This window comes from Coturnix japonica, chromosome 24, assembly GCF_054131305.1.
Source record: "Coturnix japonica strain WE chromosome 24, WE-NBRP24, whole genome shotgun sequence".
Classification (NCBI taxonomy): Eukaryota; Metazoa; Chordata; class Aves; order Galliformes; family Phasianidae; genus Coturnix; species Coturnix japonica.
In genome coordinates, this window is record NC_140686.1 from 2,575,888 (window position 1) to 2,600,365 (window position 24,478).

The 24,478-nt window shown below is 48.8% G+C and overlaps 1 pseudogene; it reads right to left on the reverse strand.

Annotated features, from left to right (window-relative positions):
- Positions 1–1,372: 1,372 nt before the first annotated feature.
- On the reverse strand, positions 1,373–7,555 carry LOC146756996 (class I histocompatibility antigen, F10 alpha chain-like; annotated as a pseudogene).
- Between the last annotated feature and the right edge of the window lie 16,923 nt (positions 7,556–24,478).

Genomic DNA, 24,478 nt, shown 5'->3' on the forward strand with positions numbered 1-24,478 from the left:
GAAGTAGTCGGTGCCTCCACGCCACGGAGGAACTCCCCAGCCCAACTCTCTCAGGCACGTTCTTCTTCCTACAGACCGGAGCTGTAAGATGTGGAACTTGGTGACGGGTCAGGAAATTGCTTCCCTCAAGGGTCACTCAAATAATGTCGTTTCCATCAAGTACTGCAGCCACACGGGGTTGGTGTTCACCGTGTCCACGTCGTACATCAAAGTGTGGGATATCCGGGACTCAGCGCACTGCATCCGCACCCTGATGTATGTAGTGGGAAGAGTGGCTGTGGGGGACTGTGGGCAGCTCTGGCTTTGCAGAAAATGGTGTGAGGAACTCCTGTGGTCCCACAGGCTGGAAACAGAGCCCAGCTGTTTTAGGATCAGTGCCTACAGCTGTAGGAAACAGGGAGGCTTAGGGAGATCTTGGAATGGAATCTGTGGGGACCCTCTGCATCAAAGGCTCTAAGGAAAGGACCTGGAAGTGGTTTTCAGCCCTTCCTGGGGGTGGCCAAGAGCACCAGCAAGAAGGGATGGGGATTTTCTTTTTTGCTTCAGCTAATATGCCAGAGGAAGACGACCACATTAACCCAGCTGTATTTGTTGTTATTGTTTATCTACAGCATGAAGCATTTCACTTGGAAAGTCTCTGCTGCCACTCATCGTACAACAGACTTAAAGCACAGCACTTGGCACCTAGCAGTGCTGTGAAGGGTTGGAAAGGCAGCGCATCATGGTGCTGAGGGCCAAGAGACGGTTCAGACAACAGAAGCATTTGTCCACATTTCTGACATGAAGGCTGTCGTCTCCCGATCCGGCGACAAATCAAGGCTGCTGTGTGAAAGTACCGTGCCTCCGCACATGGGATCAGACGGGACTCACACACAGCGTGTAACACCGAATGTACCAGCTTAATGCCACGCCACAAACCTACCCAATACCCAACAGGGGGGACCAGTCAATGCTGCTCATCAGCCATCAACCCCAGATGCTGGAGAAGGCAGACCATGTTGTGGTGCTGGAGCATGACACGATGGCTGAGATGGGGACACCCACCGAACTGAGGACCCACAATGGACCCTTGTAAGAGGCCATGCTTTTTACATTACTGTCTCAAAGTTTGCTGAAATGGACAAGTTCAGGCAAGTCCTGACCAAGGTTCCAGGACTGAGACACACAGGAACCAAGGTTCGAGAAATCCCTTTGTTTAGGAGATGGACAAGTCCGGGAGCTACCAAAGGGAGATAAGATACTGATTAATGGCCCTTAAGTGGTCTTTTGTGTTGGCCTATCTCAAGGAAGATGGCCATCTCTGAGGACTAATGTCCCTCAAGTGGTCTTCCATGTTGGCCCATCTCAAGGAAGATTGACAACTCTGAGGAAATCACAGGACTCTGACCTGAGCGGTCCCGAAATGTCTCGAAGGCTGGAAAGAAGGATAAAAAGGGCACGGACAAACCCCAAATTTGAGGTTTTTTGACACCAGATGCCTCACTATGGAAACAAGGATGTTTTCTGTCATCAGATGCCTCTCTACGCGAGCGCCTGCATGCTGAAGAAGATGCCTGCATGCTGAAGAACCTTTGTGGGCATCTAGGTATCTGACCTCAGATTCCTCCACCGTTGTCCTACTGCCTATTATCTCTTCTGGGATTGCTGCTCGAGACTCTGCTCTGAGGGACCTCGCTGCCCAAGACTCCACTTCCTGAGACCTCGCTATTCTGACCATCTTCTCTGCGTTTCATCGATCTGTGACCTGCTACTTCGCTGCTGCTCTCCCCTACGCTTATTGCCCTGGACCAACGTTAACAACGTGCTACGGGACGCTGCTGCATTCAGGAGGTGACTATTCCCTGCTTTAATGTAATTCTTGCTCTTTTCTACCTTTTTCTATCGCCTACTTTCCCTTCCCCATCACCCTAATTTTGGCATTTGTCCCTCTCCCTTCCCCATCTCCTCAACTGTCTATTATTTCCAATAAACTGGAATCAACTGTCTATTATTTCCAATAAACTGGAATTTATTTCCAATAAACGGATCAACATTTGAATGTTCTTCTTCTTAATCTCACCCGGGCATAACATATCAAAAGAACCTTTGCCTCACTCCTAAATTGAAGCGAGACAACCCTACAGCCGGCTGCTGCAGCACTGAGGACCACAGGGCAGCTGGAGTGGGATGCGATGGGACATGGGGAGCTGTGGCTGTCTCCGCTCCCCGCTGCAGGATGGGAAGAGTGGGATGCTCTGGGATTGGTATGGAATAAAGTGGAGATGTTTTGTAGAGGAGCAGGTTGGGATGTGGGGTGTGGGCAGCTCAGCCTCAGTGCATGGTTGGTTATGGAAGCTGGGTGTCTGCCCTCAGAATGTGGCTGTGGCAGCACTGTGGGTTATGGGGGGGAAGCACAGCTCAGCCCAATACTAGATGAACTTTCCAGTCATGTCTTCATGCCAAAGCGGTGCAGATAGCACAGGGAGTGCAAGGGGGAGGAGGAGAGCAGCAGTGTGAAATGGAGCAATGGGCAAAGAGTGTGGGGTGGGGGGAGGAATGATGAGGAGAGGTCCCCTCATCCACCCCAACCCTGAGCACAGCACAGAGCAGAATGCAGGCAGGCTGAGCACAGAACAGCCCAACACTTTATTTCACAAGAAGCAGCACAGGAAAAGCATAACAGCATAGGAAGCAGAGGGAGATGTGAGAGGTAGAGGGGATGGGGCTGTGTTCATCACCGACCCCAAATGCTCGTGTGGCCAGTTGGCCCCTTGTAGGCTGAAGCACAGCACTCAGACGGTTTGGTTACTTCCTGTGTGAAGAAGAAGAGATGGTGTCCCATAGGGCCACGTTCACATCCCAACCCTCAGCTCCCTGCAGAGTCCCAGCCCAGCCCTGGTGCAGCACCACAAGGAGCACAAGGAGCACAGGGACCCCTTCCAACCCCCAGCCCCACACCGCAGCTGTGCTCGAGTTGCTGGTTCCACCTTCCTGGCCTGTAAGGTAAGAATAGCCATTGTCTCAGCCCAGTTTGTAGGAGGGAGGCAAGGTTCTTTGATATACGTATACCTGGTGCGGGATTAAGAAACAACGGTTCAAACATTGGTCCGACCAGTTTATTACAAGACTTTATCAGGGAGATGGGGAAGGGGAGGATGGACGCTATGATGGTGTAGGGTGATGGGGAAGGGAATGCAGTAAAAATATGAAATAGAAGCAAGGAGTCTCTGTAGGAAGCAAGAGGGAGATATTCACCACCATGGATCCATCGAGGTTTGTAGTTCAGTCATTGGTCTTCAGTCGTGGTGGGTCGTCAGGCGTTGTTCTGTTAATGGTGACCACGATGACAATTTCCAATGGTAGCACCAACTTATTTATATGTCCAAAGTGGTCAAGTCAGCTCTCTTTGGAGTGACAGCTCGAATCCAAAGTAGTTGAGTCAGCACTCCTTGGAATGGAAGCTTCTGGCTCTGGGATCTTAGCAGAAATTCCTTTGTTCCCATCTTCTGAGCCTTGCCAGCAGATAAGAGGGAGCAGGGATACCCATCCGCATCCTGTTTTTCACAGGGCACGATGGCTTCATTACCCAGTTTTCCCACACCAAGCTGGAGCTATTTAGTCCCGAGCCAGATCTTCCACTCATAAACAGTCCTGAGCACTCTTCTGGAGGCAAACAGCTCTGAAGGAAGGTGCTTTCAAATATTCAAATACCCAAAAAGTGATATTGATTGTCACACAGTAGCACCCATTACTTGCCACTTCAATAAATCATTGAGAGTCTTCTCACAAGAAACACCTCAGGAAGCAAGCTTGGAGCCAGAAAACAAGGAAGGACTCTCACAGCCATGACCCCCAGCCCTGTTCTTGCTGTGGGGCATGGAGCAGCTTTGAGCACCAGGAAGGGGAACCCTGGGAGAAATCGAGGACCTCAATGCTGCCCTGGCACTGGGCAGAGGTGGGGGACAGCGCTGCCCTCATCACTCACTGGGCGCCGTGTTGTAGCCTTTCTCCTTCTTCCCTGCTGACAGAGAGATGCATCAGCACAGGTTCACATCACAGCCAGGCTGAGGGCTCCTGAGGGAGCCTCAAATCCCCCCACAGCCCCCACTGTCCTCCTACACCCCTCCACTTTTACCTGCATGGCGTCTGTAGATGATGAATCCAACGCCAGCCATGATGGCAATGGCCACAGCGGCGACAACCACCCCCACCACGTTGGGCACCAGGCTGGACTGTGACCGCTCTGGGGGAAGGCAGAGCTGTCAGCAGGGGAAGGGGCAGCCCAGAGCCCCCCAGCCCCACATCCCCTCACTCACCCTATGAGTAGAGGCTGGGTTGGGGCAGGCTGGCGTGCTCCATGCAGCACTGGTACTTGTCCCCGTCCCCAGGCACCGTGTCGATGGTGACCAAGGTGTGGTAGGTGCCGTAGCTGTTGGGCACGATGCCCCCCGAGTGGGTGTCCTGGCCCAGCACCATGCTGTCCTTCATCCAACTGACGGCGATAGGCTGTGGGTAGAAGCCGTGAGCGTGGCAGGACAAGGTCAGGATCCCGTCGGCCTTCTTCCCCCACACTCACACCTCGGGTTGCTCTGAAGGTGGGCGGCAGTGAGGGCCGGGCTGAGCTCCCCACGCTGAGCCCCTGCCCCACCTGCAGTCTCACACCGCAGGCCCCCCCTCACCTGTCCTCCCCAGCTCTGCCTTCCCGTTCTCTACATGTCTCTGCAGCCACTGCACACAGGTTTGCTCCAGGTAATGTTTCCGTCTCTCAGCATAACCAGGTTCCTCCCACGCTCTCTTGGTAGGAACTGCCTCTGGAACCGCTGCAGTAAACATCATCGTGTCTTTGTCGAAGGCAATGAAGTCTCTCCCATCATAGCCATACTGATGATAGCCCCGGGTGGTGCTGTCCTCGAGAATGTCACAGCCCAACATCCGCTGCCATGTGTGAGACCCTGAAACACAGCCAGGCAGGGGTTGATGGGCCCCTCCAGCTCCAGGGGACCCACTGTACTGGGGATGGGGTTGGGGTCCCCCAGGGTCGAGCTCGGTGGGGCTGTGACGGGCAGCCCCGGGACGGTGCCGCCGGGCAGGACCAGCCCTGGGGGGTGCGGGCGGCAATGCACCATGGAGCCCCATCCCACAGCATGGAGCCGCGGTGCCAGCTGTGCTCACCGCCGCTCTGGTTGTGGTGCCGTGCCGCATTGACCAGGCTCACGCGGCTATTCTGCTCATTGCTCAGTGCTCTCTGGGTGTTCCTGTCCCAGTACTCGGGATCCACAGCTCCAGGTGCCTTCATCCACTCGGTGCGGGGCATGTAGCTCCGACCAGAGCTGTTGTACTGCACGAAGATTTCGCCATCCACGTACCCCACTTCAAAGAACCAGGGCTGCTCGGGGCCGGAATCCGTCATCCCTATTTCCAAGTACCGCATGGAGTGGAGCTCTGCGGGGTCGGAGCGCGGCGACCCCCCCTTTTTTATTAATTAGCAAGCTACTGCCTATAGAATAACAACACTACTTATATTAATAACATAACCATTATAACTCAATCAAGGCCTCGATTGACAATACTCTAGATGTGAAAAAAGAGACAAGTCAAACACAGCATAACAACATTACTGTTAAACCTACTAAAAAGAACAAACACGTTTGCTCTGCAACCTAAGTTTCTGCAACCTGGAAATAAATCCATGAGGGTCCCATTGTGTTCACATGTAACTAGTTAGGAAAAGTCTTCAACTTTCATATACTCTGATATATTGATTTTTAATGGCCACTAACTATTGTGCAACAAATGCTTTTAGGATGCTCATAACCATGCCTTTGAGCTAATAATTGATAATTGAACTTTATGAAGTTGCATGTCAGATAGAACCAGTTTTAGAGGACAAATGTGCTGGAGTATCACTAGGGGCATTATTATTTATTGACCCTTGAGAAACAGCAAACCGTGTTGGTGGTGGTTGCGACAGGCGGTGCCAGCAGGGCCTTCCCTGCTTCAAAGTGCACCTTTCCTCTCTCACCCATCACAGATTCTCTCCTGCATTCAGGGTCTGAAGGATTTCTTCCAGTTGTACACCATATCCGCATGGCCAGTGCGTGATACAGAGCCCAAGTGGAACAGCTGCCTGGAAAACAGAATAAACTATCAAATTTAGTTCTATTAGTATGCACTTTTGTCTCAAGTGATGCATGGTCATATTTTTAAAATCCCAATTAGTTGGGTGAAAGAGACGTATCCATTCTACGATACAGGGTCATCCCTTTGCCTGGGATTCCTTTCCAGGTTTTGTCTTTGCAAATTAAGAAAAGCTAATTAATAGGCTAATAACATCATGAGTGAGCAGTACTAACATACTAAAAGAGCTATTCCCATAGATTACAGCACTGATTACATCAAATCCTTTCTTTAACACACATTTGATCTATGGATAATGCCTAAAATTCTAATTCTTGAGACTGCATTGGTAACACTGAAAATCACACACTATGTCAAACCATTACTAATATTATTTATAACACCGCAAGTTACAAAGCAATTCCACTAGGAAAGAAACACACAAACACAGTTACTATAAAGGCTGGATGCTATTTTCTGCCTTGAGATGAGACCAACAACGTATTCTGGTGGTGTTAGTAACAACCGCACAAGATTAGAAGTGTCTAGTGTCATATGAGTATCCTCAGTGAAAATCCATTGAATGATTTGCTTAGAAGCTTCAGATCGTATCCCATAGTCAGTCACAGTCTTACCAGCCTGCTGTAACAATTTCCAATGATGCACTTCCCACCGAGCAGCTCCCTGCTGATCGTCTATCAGCGGGCAAGCGAGCTGAAACACAGCTTGACACGGTCCCTCCAATATCATGTCTCTAATGACTCCAGACCAACGCAAAGGTGGAGGATCGCTACATGTGGGGGGGAATCGCATAGACAGGGGCTGTAAAGACATCGGTGAAACGCTCAAAGAGACTGATGCCTCCTTCGTACGCAGTTCTAAGTCCTGCAGCTCCTCAGTTAATGTTTTATTATGTTCCTCCAACGCTTTCTCATTCCCACCATTATCCGAGTCGCTTTCACTCTCAGGAGCTTCTTGCTGCTCTGCACACCCCTCAGCCCCCCCCCACCGCACCTTCCTCACCAGCCAAAACCGGATCTGCCAGAGACGTTGAAGAGGTCGAGGACGGGGGATTATTCGGGGCTTCTGCGGCAGCCCTGACTTGTGAGGCTGATGAGCAAACGGAGTACGAAACTCCTGGTAACAGGGAGTCAAGTTCTGACCTTGACTGAGCACTAGGTCCGGATAGAGCTTGTACCACAGCAGCAGCAATCTGCCGCTCGGCTTGCATATTCTTCAGTGTATTTATTTTGTATTCCTTATTTTTGGAGATAACAAAGTCCCACATATGGTCGACTATTTCTCGACATTCGGCTACAGTGAACATCAGTGCCACCTCCTGAAGGTGTCCATTCATATGAGCCCATTTTACCAGCTCGGATATGCATTTAGGAGATACCTGCTCCCCTGTCTTAGAGAGAATACATTCGAGCAGTTCCTCCACAGCTTCCCACAACATCGTGGATGGCAGAGAATGGGATGGTACCCCGATGAGAGGTGAGTGCCATCCCCCCCCCCCCCAGTTCTTTATTGCCCCCACCCCATTATTTGTGGTTCCTATCCCTTTATTTTGTTCTCTCCCCCATATTTGTGCCCTCACTCTGTGTTTATTTTGCTCACCCCCCCTCCGCCCCCGCAATTTTTTCAAACCAGCTTCATCTGCACCAGCAAGCACCTGCGGGACCCTGAAGATGGTGGAGGACGTGGGGACCCCCCTGAGAGGGGAGAGCGCAACAGCCGCTTGGACTGGGAGCAGGAGCCGGAGGCTGAGGAGCGGGGGAGGCGAGAGCAGGATGGGCAGAGGGGCAGGGGGCGTGGGCAAAGCTGTGGGTGAGTCAGTGATGTATGGGTGCATCTGTTGTGGGGTGGTGCTGAATGGGGTGGAAGCTGTGCTGACCTCACCCCCCCACAGCTGTGCCTTTGTCACCTACAAGAAGATGGAATCAGCTGACCAGGCTCTGGGGATCCCTGGGTGAGCTGGGGGGCACTGGGGGGGCACAGGGACGGTGTGGGGGTGCCAGCAGTGCTGAGTCCCTGCCCCCATCCTGTGCCCCAACAGCCGTAAAGAACAGTGCCAAGGGCTCACACCGCGACAAGCGGGCGCAGGTGGTGTACAATGAGGACCTCTTCGGGGGGCAATAAAGGTTTAGTGCACACAGCAGTGGTGTGGCAGGGTGACAATGGGACAGCAGGAGAACGGGGATGGGGGAACTGTGGGACACGGGGAGCTGCAATGGGGGAGGCTGAGTGGTGACCAGCTGCACACACACCTGTAACTGAACTGCCAGCCTCACCTGGCTGTGGTGCTGAGCATGCTGGGCTGCCTGGCCCTGCTCTCAGCAGCACTGTGTCCTCCCTCCCAGCCCCCACAATTCCACTGATACAGTTATGTCTGTTAGAGAGATTCACACTGCATGGAATGTGCCACGGCCAATAGCAACTGAAGGCTTCAGAACCAAATAAGTGTGAGGAGGCAGTGCTGGAGCTCATCTCTTCCATGGAGCTCATAACAGCAGCACAGCAGTAACCCTGGTGGCAGCAGCACCAGGATGTTGCTGGAGCAGCACTCCTGGCTCCCCTCCTGCTCCCTCCAAGAGCTGTAGGCAGACATACAGCACTGCTGTCCTGTGCCAGGTTTATTTAAAAACACAGCTGAGAGCCGCCGGCACAAACAGAGGAGCCTTACTACGTTCATACAATATCTTAAATAGAAGGCAAATAAAAAAGGAAAAGATAAAATATTTACAGTAACAGTGGCAGACACGACATGGGCACAGTCCCACCCAGAGTCAGCAGAAAACCACTCAATACCCTGCTGAAGCACAGAGTCACCACGGCGTCCTCCAGCAGGGCCAGGGCTGCACTGTGCCCACAGCAGGGCTGGGATGGCTGCACACTGAACTGAGACAAGCGAAGCGCACACGTGTTGGCTTCCAGAAATCATCAGCACAGCATCAAGCTCTGCCAGCAAACAGCACTGGAAATCCAGCAAAAGGGAAAGGAGGGAATAACGCAGCAGTGGCGTGCAGCTCCCGCTTCTCACACTGCTGCTGCATCACTGCTGATAACTGGAAGGCAGGGAGCACCCCCCACCTTGGTGGCACATTTGGTCCAAAACAAAAGAGTAATTCTGCTCCCTCCCACCCCCACATTGTCATTAAGTTGCCTTAAAGGATTCAAGTCATAAACAAAAGCATACACCAACAAAACTCAAGAGCTGGCAGAACTCCAGGCTAGACATGGGGACTGCCCGAGAAATGGGAGCACCGAAGAAGCTTCCAGCTGCACCCAGCGCTGAGCATGGCCAAGGGAGGAGGAAGGAAGGAGCTTGATGTTGAAGCCTTCAGAGCGTCACTGAATCAGAAGATCAATTGCCAGGCACTGCAGCACACAGATGGACGTCCTTCTGGGCTGTCACAGAACTGCTTTGTCCTCTTGCTGCTGAAAGGAGCCAACCAGGATCAGGGAATGGATGCACAGGGCCTCAACTCTGACCAGCAGGAAAACTCAGGACAATGGAATGCAGTCTGCCAATCTTTTACCAGTTCAGCTGTGCTTTAAGACTCATTATTGTGAAGCCTCCTTTAGTAAAGTATCACCCTGGGGTATCCAACCAAAAAGAAAAGGTTTTTATTAAATTAAAGGGTTTTTTTTGTTGTTGTTGTTTTGTTGTTTTTTTGGTTTTTTGTTTGTTTGTTTGTGTTTTTTGTTTTTTTTTTTAACATACTATAATAACTACTACGCAGTTCAACAGTCAGTCATCTCAGAAAGTTCACGAAGGAAATCATCCTCATCCTTCTCCAGGTCCAAGTCAATTTCTGCTTCCATTTCCCCTCCTGAGATTTCCGAGATGAACTTTTCAGTGTCATCTTCTACAGCCTTGGTGAGCAGGCTGACCTCTGGCAGGGCTGGAGCAGCAGTCTGGGAAGAAGGAAGACAAAGTCAAAGAAATGAAGACAAAGTCAAAGAAAGACAAAGATTGCTCAGGAGATCCTTCCTCTGCAGTGCTTGCTTCTCCTTCAGCACTGCTGATCCTGAACCCAACACGGGGGCTAAGGGGCTCCTGAAGGATGTTAACAACCACGTGAAGGCTGCAGAGCACCTCAGGTCTTTTTAACAATGCAGCATTAATGGACAAATTCCTTCACACTACAGAGGAATCACAGGGCTGCAGAGCATTGTGCGCACACTGCCATTCATCCAGCATCCTGCACAAAGCGACTGCTTTGAAAGGAAACCTGCAGAACATTTCAGTTCTCCACACTTTCTGCAGCAGTTGTATCTCAGTATCAGCCTGACCAGGACAGCACTGACACTTCTTCCCCTCCTTACCAAAGCTGCTTTTTTAGCTGGAGGCTCCTCTTCTTCAGTGCTCGTTTAAATCAGCACAGTGCTAGAGCTGTTACACACCACATTCTATTTGAGCAACAGAAAGTCATTCCTGTTCCCCTACACAACATCCACCCACAGTCTGATTTCATTGAACACGAAGCCATCGTGACCTTTTTGTATCCAGGGATCTCACGTTAACCTCACAAGTTGTACCTGGTGCCAGCAGGGTTACTGCCTCACTGCCAGATACAATCAGATCAATTCTGAGTTTGAGGAGTGCAAAGCTGTCTGGGAAAGCCATTGAAAGTATCAGGATTGTGAAACATGGCTGCAGCTCTTCACCAAAGGCAGGAAGGTAGGAATGCACTCATGATGGTGGCACATGGTGAGCAGTGAGACATGAGAACATGTGAAGAAATTGTGTCAATGTGTCCATCTACAGAAGGGACTCACCTCTGCGGGTGCAGAGGCAGCTTTGGGAGCAGCCCTGCTCCATTCCACAGTCTTTTCCTCTTCTCTTCCAGGTGCTTTAAAACAAGGAAAAAGAAAATCACTTGGTCAACAGCAAGCATAGAAAGAAACCTGAATGCCAGTGTTTCCTCCATGTGCTTATTTCCTCACATTCAATAACAAATAACACGAGAGAGGCGACATCTCGCAGTCCATACAGTATCCAAGCTCTTCCCTCCTTCACATGCTGTCTCTTCACAAAGCCTCTCTCACCTCCCCAATGAATAACTCACCCCCCTGACCTTTCTGACAGAGGTTGGCCCCCATGTTAAAAACTCAATCCATGCTTTACAAACACATTTACATATTAAAACAAGCAACACGCCAAAGATGAAGATAACCTTGGCGTCAACACACAGAACATGCCACACCAAAAACACGGCAGAAAGAAAGTACAGGAGAAACTGAATTACAAAACCTCACAGCGAATGAATTTTCCAGAATGAAGCAGGCAGACACCACGGATTCAATGGAAAAACACATGGATGGACATCCTGGCACTTCCTGCCTTTGCATTTGGTAAGAAACAGCCCAGGCAATTCTAAGCAAACTCCATTTGCTTGACAGGGGAAGCACTTCAGCAGAGCAGACAGTGAAACACCTCGTTACCTGCTGGCTTTGCGATCTGCTGCATCCGCAGGGCTTTCTCCTGCTTGATTTCTTCCAAGCTTTTAATATGCGTTTCTTCCAATCGCTTGATTTTACGCGGTGGCTCTTCCAGTCAGGTGTGGGGGCTGCTGGCTTTTTATGCGCTATTCTCATAGATCTCCCCAGGCTGGCGTGGGGAATTGGGGTGCATGGCAGGGATGGCTCCTTCTGGGCTGCTCCCCTGTCCCTGCCTTCTGATGTCCAGGTGCTGGAGAAGGCTGGCTCCATTGCCCTGGAGTGGAGCTGTGGGTGGTGGGAGGCAGCGCTTGGGAAGGAGTCGGTGCCTCCACGCCACGGATGAACTCCCCAGCCCAACTCTCTCAGGCACGTTCTTCTTCCTACAGACCGGAGCTGTAAGATGTGGAACTTGGTGACGGGTCAGGAAATTGCTTCCCTCAAGGGTCACCCAAATAATGTTGTTTCCATCAAGTACTGCAGCCACACGGGGTTGGTGTTCACCGTGTATCATGGTTTTGTAATTTTGTAATTTTGCTATCAGTATTCCACATCATAACATCATGTAAAGTATATATATGTTCCTATGCATTCATTCTATGCGGAAGTCTCCTCCAGAACCAGAGAATGATGACTGGCAGGGAATATGGAAAGGTTTAGGAAAAGTCTTAGAAGCATGGGGACCCTCAGTGTCATGGGATTTCACTCTTGAACACCTAAGGGACCCTAAGAAATTAAGTGAGTATTTGGGTCAGAGATCTAAGGAGGTAAACCTTATGTGGGGTTTGGCTTATGCATACCGTGCTTTGTATCATACTATTCTGGAGAGAGAGAGTTTCCGATCTGAGATTCAAGCCCAAGTTAATTCTGATCAGTCACAGGAGGCATCAGTAGCAATATCAGTTGCCCCTGTGGAAGGCAAGAATTGGAAACGGGTGTCCATGTGTCTAGGAGAAGCACAGGGGGGGGGCAGCAGAAGAACCAGGTGCTGGGCATGGAGCAGTACCAAAAAAAGCAAAGGCAAAAACCAAGAGGCATGAAGAAGAGACTGATGATGAGGAGGAAATCACCTATTGTCAGCCTCTGAAGCTGACTGAAATCCAAGGCTCAAGAAAGGAGTTCACATGGCGTCAAGATGAAGGTATCCTTGCTTGGTTGCTTCGCTGCTGGGACAACGGGGCCAACAGCTTGTCTCTAGATGGTAATGAAGCTCGCCAACTAGGAAGCATTGCCCAAGATGCAGGTATCGACAGAGGGATTAGCAGATGTTCGGATGGAGCTGCCACTCTCTGGTTGCGGCTGTTAGAAGCCGTGAGAGAAAGGTACCCCTATAAGGATGCTTGGAAGCCTAAATTTGATAGTTGGAATACAGTCCAAAAAGGTATTCAGCGCCTGAGGGAATTGGCCATGGCGAAAATGTTGTACAGCCCTGATCCAAGCGAACTTGACCCTGAGAGAGTGAGGGCCGATCCTGACATGTGGCAGAAAATCACAAGTACAGCACCAGAGAGAATTGCACAGTCATTGGTAACAGGTTCTAAAGGGTTCGAGGACAGATGGCCCCGAGTTGTTGAGCTGATTATAATGCTTCAAACCACCGATCAGCAGCTCCCTCAACTGCATGCCGCAGTTTCTGCCATCTCACGGCTAGAAGACCGAGTGGATGAAATGTGCAAGAAATTGTTTCCATCAACTAATCGTAATGATCCCGTAATAGTATCAGAAACAACTGATGAAGGTCAATCCTCGTACGGGCCACCAGGTCTAATGAAGGATCTGATCAAAGTATTCCAGTCCTACTCCTCACCTGCATCACCAAAAGTCTCAGCTGTTAAACGCACACGCTTCCCAGCTCGAGCAAAGAACAACAGTACAATTGCACCGCGTGTTTCCATGTGGCGCTACCTACGTGACCGTGGAGAAGACATGAGGAAGTGGCATGATCAGCCCACTTCTGCACTACGAGCACGGGTGAAAGAACTACTAGACATACCAACCACCAGTGGAGTTGCTCCAGTCATCACAGGTAACCAATAGAGGGGCCCTGCCCTCAGTCAGGAGAGGGAAAGGGATAATAGAGTTTATTGGACTGTGTGGATTCGATGGCCTGGCACATCAGAACCACAGGAATATAAGGCGCTGGTGGATACCGGTGCACAGTGCACCCTAATGCCCTCCAGTCATGAAGGGACAGAATCAATCCATATTTCTGGAGTGACTGGGGGCTCTCAAGAATTGACTGTGCTGGAGGCTGAAATAAGCCTCGCTGGCAAAGACTGGCAAAAACATCCTATTGTGACTGGCCCAGGGGCTCCATGTATACTGGGTATTGATTACCTCAGAAGGGGGCATTTCAAGGATCCTAAGGGGTATCGATGGGCCTTTGGGATAGCTGCTGTAGATATGGACAACATTAAGCAGCTGTCTGTTTTGCCTGGCCTGTCAGAGGACCCGTCTATTGTGGGGCTGCTATGAGTAAAAGAGCAGCAGGTACCGATTGCTACAAAGAGTGCACAGACGGCAGTATCGCAGCAACAGGGATTCCTTGCTCCCCATTCATGATTTGATTCGCCAGTTGGAGAATCAGGGAGTGATCAGTAAAACTCACTCACCTTTTAACAGTCCCATATGGCCAGTGGAGAATGGAGGCTGACAGTAGACTACCGTGGCCTGAATGAGGTCACACCCCCATTGAGCGCTGCTGTGCCGGACATGTTGGAACTCCAGTACGAGCTGGAGTCAAAAGCAGCCAAATGGTATGCCACCATTGACATTGCCAATGCCTTCTTCTCTATTCCTTTGGCTGCAGAATGTAAGCCACAGTTTGCCTTCACCTGGAGGGGCATTCAGTATACTTGGAACCATTTGCCCCAGGGGTGGAAACACAGCCCAACCATTTGCCATGGGTTGGTCCAAACTGTACTGGAACAGGGTGGTGCTCCTGAACACCTGCAGTACATTGATGACATTGTTGTGTGGGGTGATACAGCAGAAGAGGTTTTCACAAAAGGAGAGCAGATCATCCAAATTCTTCTACAAGCCGGCTTTGCTATTAAGTGAAGCAAAGTAAAAGGACCTGCCCAGGAAATTCAGTTCTTAGGTATAAAGTGGCAGGATGGACGTCGTCACATCCCAACAGATGTGATCGACAAAATCACTGCCATGTCTCCACCAACTAGCAAGAAAGAGACACAATCTTTCCTGGGTGCAGTAGGCTTTTGGAGGATGCACATTCCAAACTACAGCCTCATTGTAAGCCCCCTTTATCAGGTGATGCGGAAGAAGAACGATTTTGCATGGGGCCCTGAGCAGCAGCAGGCTTTTGAACAGATTAAACAAGAGATAGCCCGTGCTGTAGCCCTGGGGCCAGTACGGACTGGACAGGATGTAAAGAACATCCTCTATACTGCTGCTGGAGAGAAAGGCCCCACTTGGAGTTTGTGGCAAAGAGCCTCAGGAGAGACCCGAGGCTGACCCCTGGGATTCTGGAATCGATCATATAAGGGGTCTGAAGAGTGCTACACTCCAACTGAGAAGGAGATCTTAGCCGCGTATGAGGGGGTTCGGGCTGCTTCCGAAGTAGTCGGGACTGAAACACAGCTCCTTTTGGCACCTCGACTGCCAGTGCTGAACTGGATGTTCAAAGGACAGGTTCCCTCCACTCATGCTACTGATGTCACCTGGAGCAAGTGGATTACGCTGATTACACAGCGAGCGCGAATGGGAAACCTCAATCGTCCAGGAATCCTAGAGGTAATCATGGAGTGGCCTGAAGATAAAAAGTTTGGAACATCACCAGCAGAAGAGGTATCACGTGCTAAAGAGGCCCCACCATACAACGAATTACCAGAAAATGAAAAGAAATATGCCCTATTCACAGACGGATCATGTCTCATTGTAGGGAAGCATCGCAAATGGAAAGCTGCTGTGTGGAGCCCCACACGACAGGTTGCAGAGGCCACTGAAGGTAAGGGAGAATCAAGTCAGTTTGCAGAGGTAAAAGCTGTCCAGCTGGCCTTAGATGTTGCGGAACGGGAGAGGTGGCCAATGCTGTATCTTTACACTGACTCATGGATGGTGGTAAATGCCTTATGGGGGTGGTTACAGCGGTGGGAACAAAATAACTGGCAACGGAGGGGAAAATCTGTTTGGGCCGCTGAACTATGGAAGGACATTGCTTCCCGAACAAAGAATATGGTTGTAAAGGTGCGTCATGTGGATGCACATGTGCCCAAAAGTCGGGCTACTGAAGAACAACAAAACAACCATCAGGTAGATAAAGCTGCTAGAATTGAGGTGGCTCAAATCGACTTGGATTGGCAGAATAAGGGCGAATTATTTCTAGCTCGATGGGCTCATGAGACCTCAGGCCATCAAGGAAGAGACGCAACATATAAGTGGGCCAGAGACCGAGGGGTGGACTTAACCATGGACGCTATTGCGCAGATTATTCATGATTGTGAAACATGTGCCATAATTAAACAAGCCAGAAGGATGAAACCTCTCTGGGAGGAAGGGCGATGGCAAAAGTATAAATATGGGGAGGCGTGGCAGGTTGATTATATCACCTTGCCACGATCTCGCAGTGGTGTTATGTACTCACCATGGTAGAGGCAACCACTGGGTGGCTTGAAACATACGCAGTACCCCATGCTACTGCTCGAAACACCATATTAGGTCTTGAGAAACAAGTCCTGTGGCGACATGGTACTCCAGAAAGAATTGAATCTGATAATGGGACACATTTCAAAAATTCCCTTATAAATACTTGGGCCAAAGATCATGGCATTGAGTGGATTTATCATATTCCCTACCATGCACCAGCTTCTGGTAAAATTGAACGATATAATGGGTTGTTGAAAACTATGTTGAAAGCAATGGGTGGTGGAACATTTAAGCACTGGGAGAAGAATCTGGCAGAAGCCACTTGGTTGGTGAATACTAGAGGATCTGTCAATCGTGATGGTCCTAGTCAATCTAGCCCCCTACACACTGTAGAAGGAGATAAGGTCCCTGTTATACATGTAAAGAACATGTTGGGAAAAGCTGTTTGGGTCCTTCCAGCTTCTGGAAGGGGCAAACCTATCCGTGGAACTGTCTTTGCCCAGGGACCTGGGTGCACTTGGTGGGTAATGCAGAAGGATGGGGATGTTCAATGTGTGCCACAAGGGAATTTGATGCTGGGGGAGTGCAGTCAATAATTTTATGTATTTATATATATATGTTTGCATGTGTAGTGTATTTTAGTTATTATAGTTGTACATTTAGTTATGTTACATGCAATTCTACTGTTTAGCTATCATAATTTTACATACGTGTATATATATGTATATATATATTTACCATGATGTAATAATGTAGAATAAGGGGTGGAATGTCATGGTTTTGTAATTTTGTAATTTTGCTATCAGTATTCCACATCATAACATCATGTAAAGTATGGATACTTCTATTGAATGTGCAGTCCACAGAAGAAGACTACATATCCCAGAGAACAACAGGGGTAATAATAAGTCACGGGACCAGGACTCTATATAATCTCGTTCCCAGGCTGGAGTGCCCTTCTTCTTCTCTTGAACTTCTTGGGGAGTGGGAAGCGTTCCAGCCGTGTCGCCTAGAGTTCACAGTAGGCCTCTCGGTTTTCGGGGACTCTCTCTCTCTGTTTCGTTCGATTTGTTAGCCTCAATTATATTATATTGTGTTATCTTGTATTTCGATATTTAGTAAAATAAGTTTTTCCTCCTTAGATTGTCGCTGTTTTATCCCACTCCCTTTTTCCCCCTCCTTTCCGGGCCCCAGGGGGGGGGCCCACGGGTTGGCTTCCCCTGTCATGGGCATAGGTAAATCTAAGTAACCCGTGACAGGGACATGGGGGGTTATTTGGGGGGGATGGGGGGTTATAGGGGGTTATTGGGGGGGATGTGGGGGTTATGGGGGGTTATAGGGGGTTATAGGGGGCTTATGGAGGGGATGGGGGGTTATTAGGGGGCTATTGGGGGGAAAGGGGTGGGATGGGGCGTTATAGGGGGTTATGGGGGGGTTATGGGGGGGATGGGGGCTTATAGGGGGTTTATGGGGGGGATGGGGGGGTTATAGGGGGTTTATGGTGGGAGATGGGGGGTTATGGGGGTTATTGTGGGGTATGGAGGTTTATGGGGGGTTATAGGGGGTTTATGGTGGGAGATGGGGGGTTATGGGGGTTATTGTGGGGTATGGAGGGTTATGGGGGGGTTATAGGGGGTTTATGGGGGGGCTATAGGAGGTTATTGGGGGGTGTGGGGGGGAATGGGGGGGTTATAGAGGGTTATTGGGGGGGATAGGGGGGATGGGGGGTTATAGGGGGTTATTGGGGGTGTGGGGGGAAGGGGGGTTATAGGGGGTTATGGGGGTGTTATGGGGGGATGGGGGGTCATGGAGGGGGATGGGGGGGTTATAGGGGTTATAGGGGGTTATTGGGGGGATGTGGGGGTTATGGGGGGGATGGGGGGTCATAGGGGGTTATAGAGGGTTTATGGGGGGGATGGGGGGTTACTAGGGGGGTTATTGGGGGGAATGGGGGGGATGGGGGGTTATAGGGAGTCATTGGGGGTTTATGGGGGGGATGAGGGGGTTATTGGGGATTATAGGGGGTTTATGGGGGACGATGGGGGGTCATTAGTGGGATATGGGGGGGAGATGGGGGTTATGGGTGGGATGGGGGGACATGGGTGGCTTATGGGGGGGATGGGGCTGTTATAGGGTCCATGGGGGTCATGGGTGGGTTATGGGGGGGGATGGGGGGGTTATGGGGGTGATGGCGGGACATGGGTGGGTTATGGGGGGGTTATCGGGGGGTTATAGGGTCGATGGGGGACACGGCTGGGACATGGGGGGAGATGCGTGGGTTATGGGGGGTGACATGGGGGTATGAGGGTTAATGGGTGGGTTATGGGGGGATGGGAGTCATGGGGAGGGGATGGGGGGGATAGGGGGATGGGAGGGGTAATGCGGGGGAGTTGGGGGTGGTCATGGGTTGGTATGGGGGGGTATGGGGTCTATGGGGGGACATGGGTGGGGTAATCCACTGTTAACTGAGAAAGCCGCTTGGCATTCTGATCTGCTCATCATCATGGGAATCTTGCTACCCTTGTGGAGATGTCTTACTTTTGAACTCAGTCCTGTCCTGTTTCTGTCTAGTTCTTCGTAAATACTGATGCATCAGGAAGGAGAAATACTAGGGATTACTAGGAAGAACAATAGAACAGCAGGCATCATTGTGTCATTGCGTAAATACCTGGTATGCCTTGAATTTCAGAGGGTTGCAGTAGGAAAATTCACAATGAGCAGAAGTTAGAATAACGAGAGGTATGAAATGTTATATGTCAAGGAAAACCTGAATAGACAAAGGCTTCTCAGTGTGGAAAAGGCACAGCTGTAGAGTCAGCTGATTGATGAAATGGTACAATGAGGTGGGAGAATACCACGAGAATTTGGCATTTAAGTGATAGAGCTCTACAGTTAAATTTAAGCAATAAAAACAAAACTAAGTCTTCACTTTCTAGGTTTGCATCAGAGGATTTTAACAATTGGTAACTTGTTTTTTATTACAGTGCTGTCATTGGTGAGATCGATGAAGAGACAGATTCAGCTCTTGACTCAGGGGATATTCGAGCAGAACCCTTAAGTTCAGTTGTGCATTGAAAAGAAGAGAATGCACAAGGACTTTGTAAATCTTTGGTTGTACAGACCTATTTAACAATGTTCAACAGTTTTTACAAATTGTGCGTAACTTGTCTAGTCACCAGTTTTGTTTTTTTTATTATGAATATGTTGTAGTTTTGCTTGTAAATTAAAGTTTCTACATTTTACTAAGTATGTTTTTGTTGGATTTACTTTAGACATTTCATGCTGTGTAATTTCACTATGAATAATGGGAAACTCAAGCAATATCAGGACAGGGGGCTCTGGTATAGAGTTCAAAGAAGGTAATGCATCTCTATTCACAGGCTGACAAAGATGTAGGTGCTAGAGCATTCTTGGAGAAGCTGAGAAAGGTGATTTCAGACTCTTTCAGAAAAGTCTGCTGACAAAAACTGGCAGCACAAAGCCCTATTAGGTTGATAGGCTGTGCATTGTTGAACTGACTCTTCTTCAACAAGGTAGGCAAAGGATGGTCTGCTCACGGGTCTGGTTAGAATTTCAGACTGCAATTCAGTGCTGCCAGGAGGGAGACTACTCAGAAGCAAAGTTCTGTGTGACAGCTTAAACTGTCAGCTGTGAAGTTTGGTTACCTACACATGTAGACATCAGCAAAGTTAAGATTATTTTTTACTTTTGGATTGCATTCAAATTTTCTGTTTCAACAGCAGATTTTATTTCAGTTTTGATGCCATTGGTTTTGGTCTGGATTTGACCAAAGGCTGTGCTGGTTACACTGGTGAAGAAATCGGAGAGAGAAGAACTGGTAACAAAGGGGTTCTTTAAATCAAACAGAAGGCCCACTACCCTTCTAAAAACTACAAAGGTGAAATCATAGCCTAATAAAGTTACACTCTACAGTGGATTGTTAGGTCTTAATTAGAGCTTAATTTTGAGAGAAGTTTCATTCTCAGATGTTGGAAGAAGTCTGGGAGAGGAAAAAGGGAACCACAAGCCGTTATTGCTTTGGACAGGGCTGTGCCAGTTGCTGTGTGCCATTTGGCTGGCTGCTAAGATTCCTGTGGTTTCCCACTCTGTACGGAGGTAGAAAAGAAAGTGTTTTCTAGGAGATAAGTGGTAATTTCTGCAAAAGAAGTCCTTTCTCTCACTGAAGGAAAGAAAAAAGTACTCAACAAAGAAGAACAATTCTCAGGCTTGAAGGTACTCTCAGTACGGACTGCTGGTCTTAAGACTGACAGATGGTTCCTCAGTACATTGAGAGTCCTACTGAAATACATATAAGGTGTCAGTTCACAGTGTTCTTGAAAAGCGGCTTTTCCTGCCAAGAGCCAAAATCAAGAGTATGATAAATAACAAGAAACTGAGTAAAATTCAATGTGTCCTTGCAAATTAGCAAACTGATTTTACAAAAATGAGCAGGGAAGAGAAAGATGATGTTGAGGACAAAAGGAAGTAACACTGAATTGGAGGTAATCGTCATAATCCACTACGTTTCCTGTGTTGCCTGATGTTGGTCGCTTCCTCCTTTTGTTTATTTAAAAGACATCTTGGAGTTAAGGGACAAATCTTGGCTAACACTGGAAAAGGATGTCTCCAGTGAAAGGACTGAGCTGGCTTATAAAAAGATGTGTTGAATTCATTTGGTGTGCTTGAAGCAAAACAAAAGCCACCTTTGTAGTCAAAGAGCAAGTTCCTTAATTGCAATCCGTGTGCAGAGCCTCCGTGTCCACACGTCTGCAAAATTCTTCAAACATTAGTTGGTCAACCCATAGGTTGAAGGAATGTGATTCTGTTTTGAGGACTTAGTCTGATAAGGGAGGCTTTCTGTCCAGCTCATCCCTTGCTATCAGCTACAGCCTGTTATCCTTAGGCCTTGGACTTGGTGAGTATCAAACATGCTGAGCTAGATCTGGAGACTCATCAGGTAGTGTGATGTATCTAGTACGATTCCATCAGTATACTACCTTCCCAACAAACATACCAGTTCTGTATGTGTGAATAGATGCTTTTCCACCTATTAGCTTCCGATGGGTGAAGCTGTGCTCCACTGAGAATTTTACTCTGCAGGTAAAATGATCCTAAATACCTGGCTGGTGTTCTCAATGCCTTGCTGAGAGGTGATTTAGTTGATTCCATGGCTGACAGTTCATGGCTTGGTATTTGGTCATGTTCCTTTAGGAACTGAATGACCTTGAAGGCACTTCTCAACACAATGAAAGCCTCTCAGAAGAGACTCAAACTCCAAATGGGAGTAATGCCACTGTAACTACATGGTTTATGCTTGCAAGGTTTATTTGGTCTATAGTATTTGTGAACACATCTGCCTCTTTCGCATCCTTCAGGCTGTGGGTTTAAGGAGTGACAGTGACAACCAAAGGAAGTGTGAGCCATGGAGCCAGACATAGCAGCTCTGCCTTCATGTCTGGCAGCACTGTATGCAACTTGGCTAATTTTTAGTAATTGTATTTTCATTCCTACCTTCCAGCTGTGTGTTCTGCTTAGTGATTAGAACCATGAAAGTCCATGAGTTTTCTTTGAGTGGAAGAGGGTTCTTCAGTCTCAGTTGCTGTCCAGTCAATGAGGGGAAACTTGTACCAGGTTTAGTTTAACTACATGTGGCAGAAGGTAATGAGTCAGGTGTTTGCCTTGAAAATCCCACACTTGCCTCTAATACTCTTTTAAGGATTTATTTATTTATTTATTTATTTATTTACAGTAATTTTTACAGCAATTACAGAAACTGTGACATTTCTTCCAGTAGTAGAATCTTCCCTGAAGAAAATAAAAGCTCTGCTGACGAAGGTAGAAATCAAAGGTGAAAACAATAGCAGTCAGACTCCTGCCAAGAGCCACTTGCCTGCACTGTGATCCTGACCTTATCCAGGCAGTAATATCTTCCTTCCTGGACCTTGCAGCACGTTCCAGGAACTCGGGGACTTGTGCTGAACAATGTGTTGCTGCTGTTAGTCTGACATCAGTAACGCTGGCCCTGAATGGGTGCCAAGAAATGTCACTCCACAATGAACTCCTCCACTTGCACTGTTATATAAACGGTGTTGGTTTCTCCTGGGGACATGAGGGCAGGAGGAGGGCAGTCCCTGTACGATTTTTGTTCTCTGAAACATCAGTAGTGGTTGTTCCCCACACCTCCTTGTCATCATTGTGTCATGGTTTTGTAATTTTGTAATTTTGCTCTCAGTATTCCACATCATAACATCATGTAAAGTATGGATACTTCTATTGAATGTGCAGTCCACAGAAGAAGACTACATATCCCAGAGAACAACAGGGGTAACGATAAGTCACGGGACCAGGACGCTGTATAATCTCGTTCCCAGGCTGGAGTGCCCTCCTCCTTCTCTCGGACTTCTCGGAGAGTGGGAAGCGTTCCAGCCGTGTCGCATAGAGTTCACAGTAGGCCTCTCTGTTTTCGGGGACTCTCTCTCTCTCTGTTTGTTCGATTTGTTAGCCTCAATTATATTATATTGTGTTATCTTGTATTTCGATATCATATCCGCAGGCACCGAACCCCAAGGGGCCGCACACGCTCCGCCTCACTGCTCCGGCAGCCCAACTCTAACTCGGTCCGGTCCCAGGCTCGGCGCAGCTGCTAGTCCGATGGCAATGGAAATTATAATAATTGATCACAGTCCGTTACAGATTTCTTTGTTCTTTCTCCACACCCACTGCTGCATTTGACTAGTCTTTAAAAAAATCTGTCATGGGTTACTTAGATTTACCTATGCCCGTGACAGGGGAAGCCACCCCGTGGGCCCCCCCCGGGGCCCAGAAAGGAGGGGGAAAAAGGGGAATGGGATAAAAACAGCGGCAATCTAAGGAGGAAAAACTTATTTTACTAAATATGATATCGAAATACAAGACTCCTCACAAATTGAGGATTTCCCCTGCAGTTTCCTTAAATGACAGCATTCCCTGTCCCTTCTCTATCACAAGGAACTATCCACTCCCTGCACTGAATCTAGTTTAAAGCGCTGGTAATCAATCCAACCAGCTTGCTCCCCAGCATGCTTTTGCCCCACCTGCTCTGTCACATTCTGTCTGATGTCCACATACCTGGTCTCTCAAAGGCCTGCCCAAGATCACAGTAACCAAAACCTTGATCTGACACCATTACCTGAGCCAGTAATTTACCTGGCCCATTCTCACTCTTCATTTCTTAGCCCCCAGTCAGCAGTACAGAGAAGACTACTTGTGTTCCTGATCCCTTTAACATCTTCCCAAGGGATGCAAAGTCCCTTTTAATGTTCTGTAATTTCCTTTTTGCAGCCTCCTGGGACCCTACTTGAATGAGACCTTGAGTGGGTAGTAGCCTTCTATTTTATCAGAGGCAGTAGAGTCTTCTTAACATCTGTGACATGTGCCCCCAGATAACAGCAAACTGCTCTGGAGAGGTTATTTTTGGTGACAAATTCGGGGCCTCAGTGCCTCCCAGCAAGGAGTCCCAATTACCAAGGCTCGTCAGCTGTTTTTGGTGGCACTAGTTTTAATAGGACTCCTTGGTTGGCCCTGCCCTGCATGCTTGTTGTATGCAGTGGAAGCAGGGACAGGTAGCTGGGAAGGGGCCAGGGATGCCGTTTGGACATGCATGGGATCAGGAAGGCTGAGGCACAGATGGAACTGAACTTGGCGAGGGATGTAAAAATAACCAGAAGGGAGCCTACAGGTGCACTGGGCAGAAGTGACAGACCTGGGAGAGTGCACTCCCTCTGATAAATGAGGAGGGAGAACTGGCTTTAACCAACATGGAGAAGCGCAAGGTACTCTATGAGTGCTTTGCTGTCTGGATTCTGCTGGAGATATTCTTCCACCTGGCTCCTGGCTTGTACCAGCTGGAGAGAGCACAAAGGGCCACCAGAAGTTATCTCATAAAGGAATGGCCAACCTGCAGAAAAGGCTCCAAAGATTCCCCTCCCAAGCATGGCCAGGTTTACAACAGAGACTTTACCCTCAGCTTCCTGTTAATGAATCACCACCGAAGACCTGAAAGTGGTTCAGCACACCCATTAAAATCACAACCCTCCACACTTGTTTCAAGCATATACCCCTTAATTTCTATGATGACAAACCTTATGACATATAGTAGCTGTTTGCCCCACTGCTTCAAGTACCCAGGAGGAAAAGAACACAAATGCATGCTGGCCACTTGTCTGATCTCAGGGCAGACTGAAGGCACCAGAAGGAGAGATGGAAGTGAGCAGAGGAGGACTGTAGCAAGTCATAGAGGCAAGGAATGAGGTGGAAAGCAAGTCAAGAAGGCCAACAGAATAAAACAAAGATG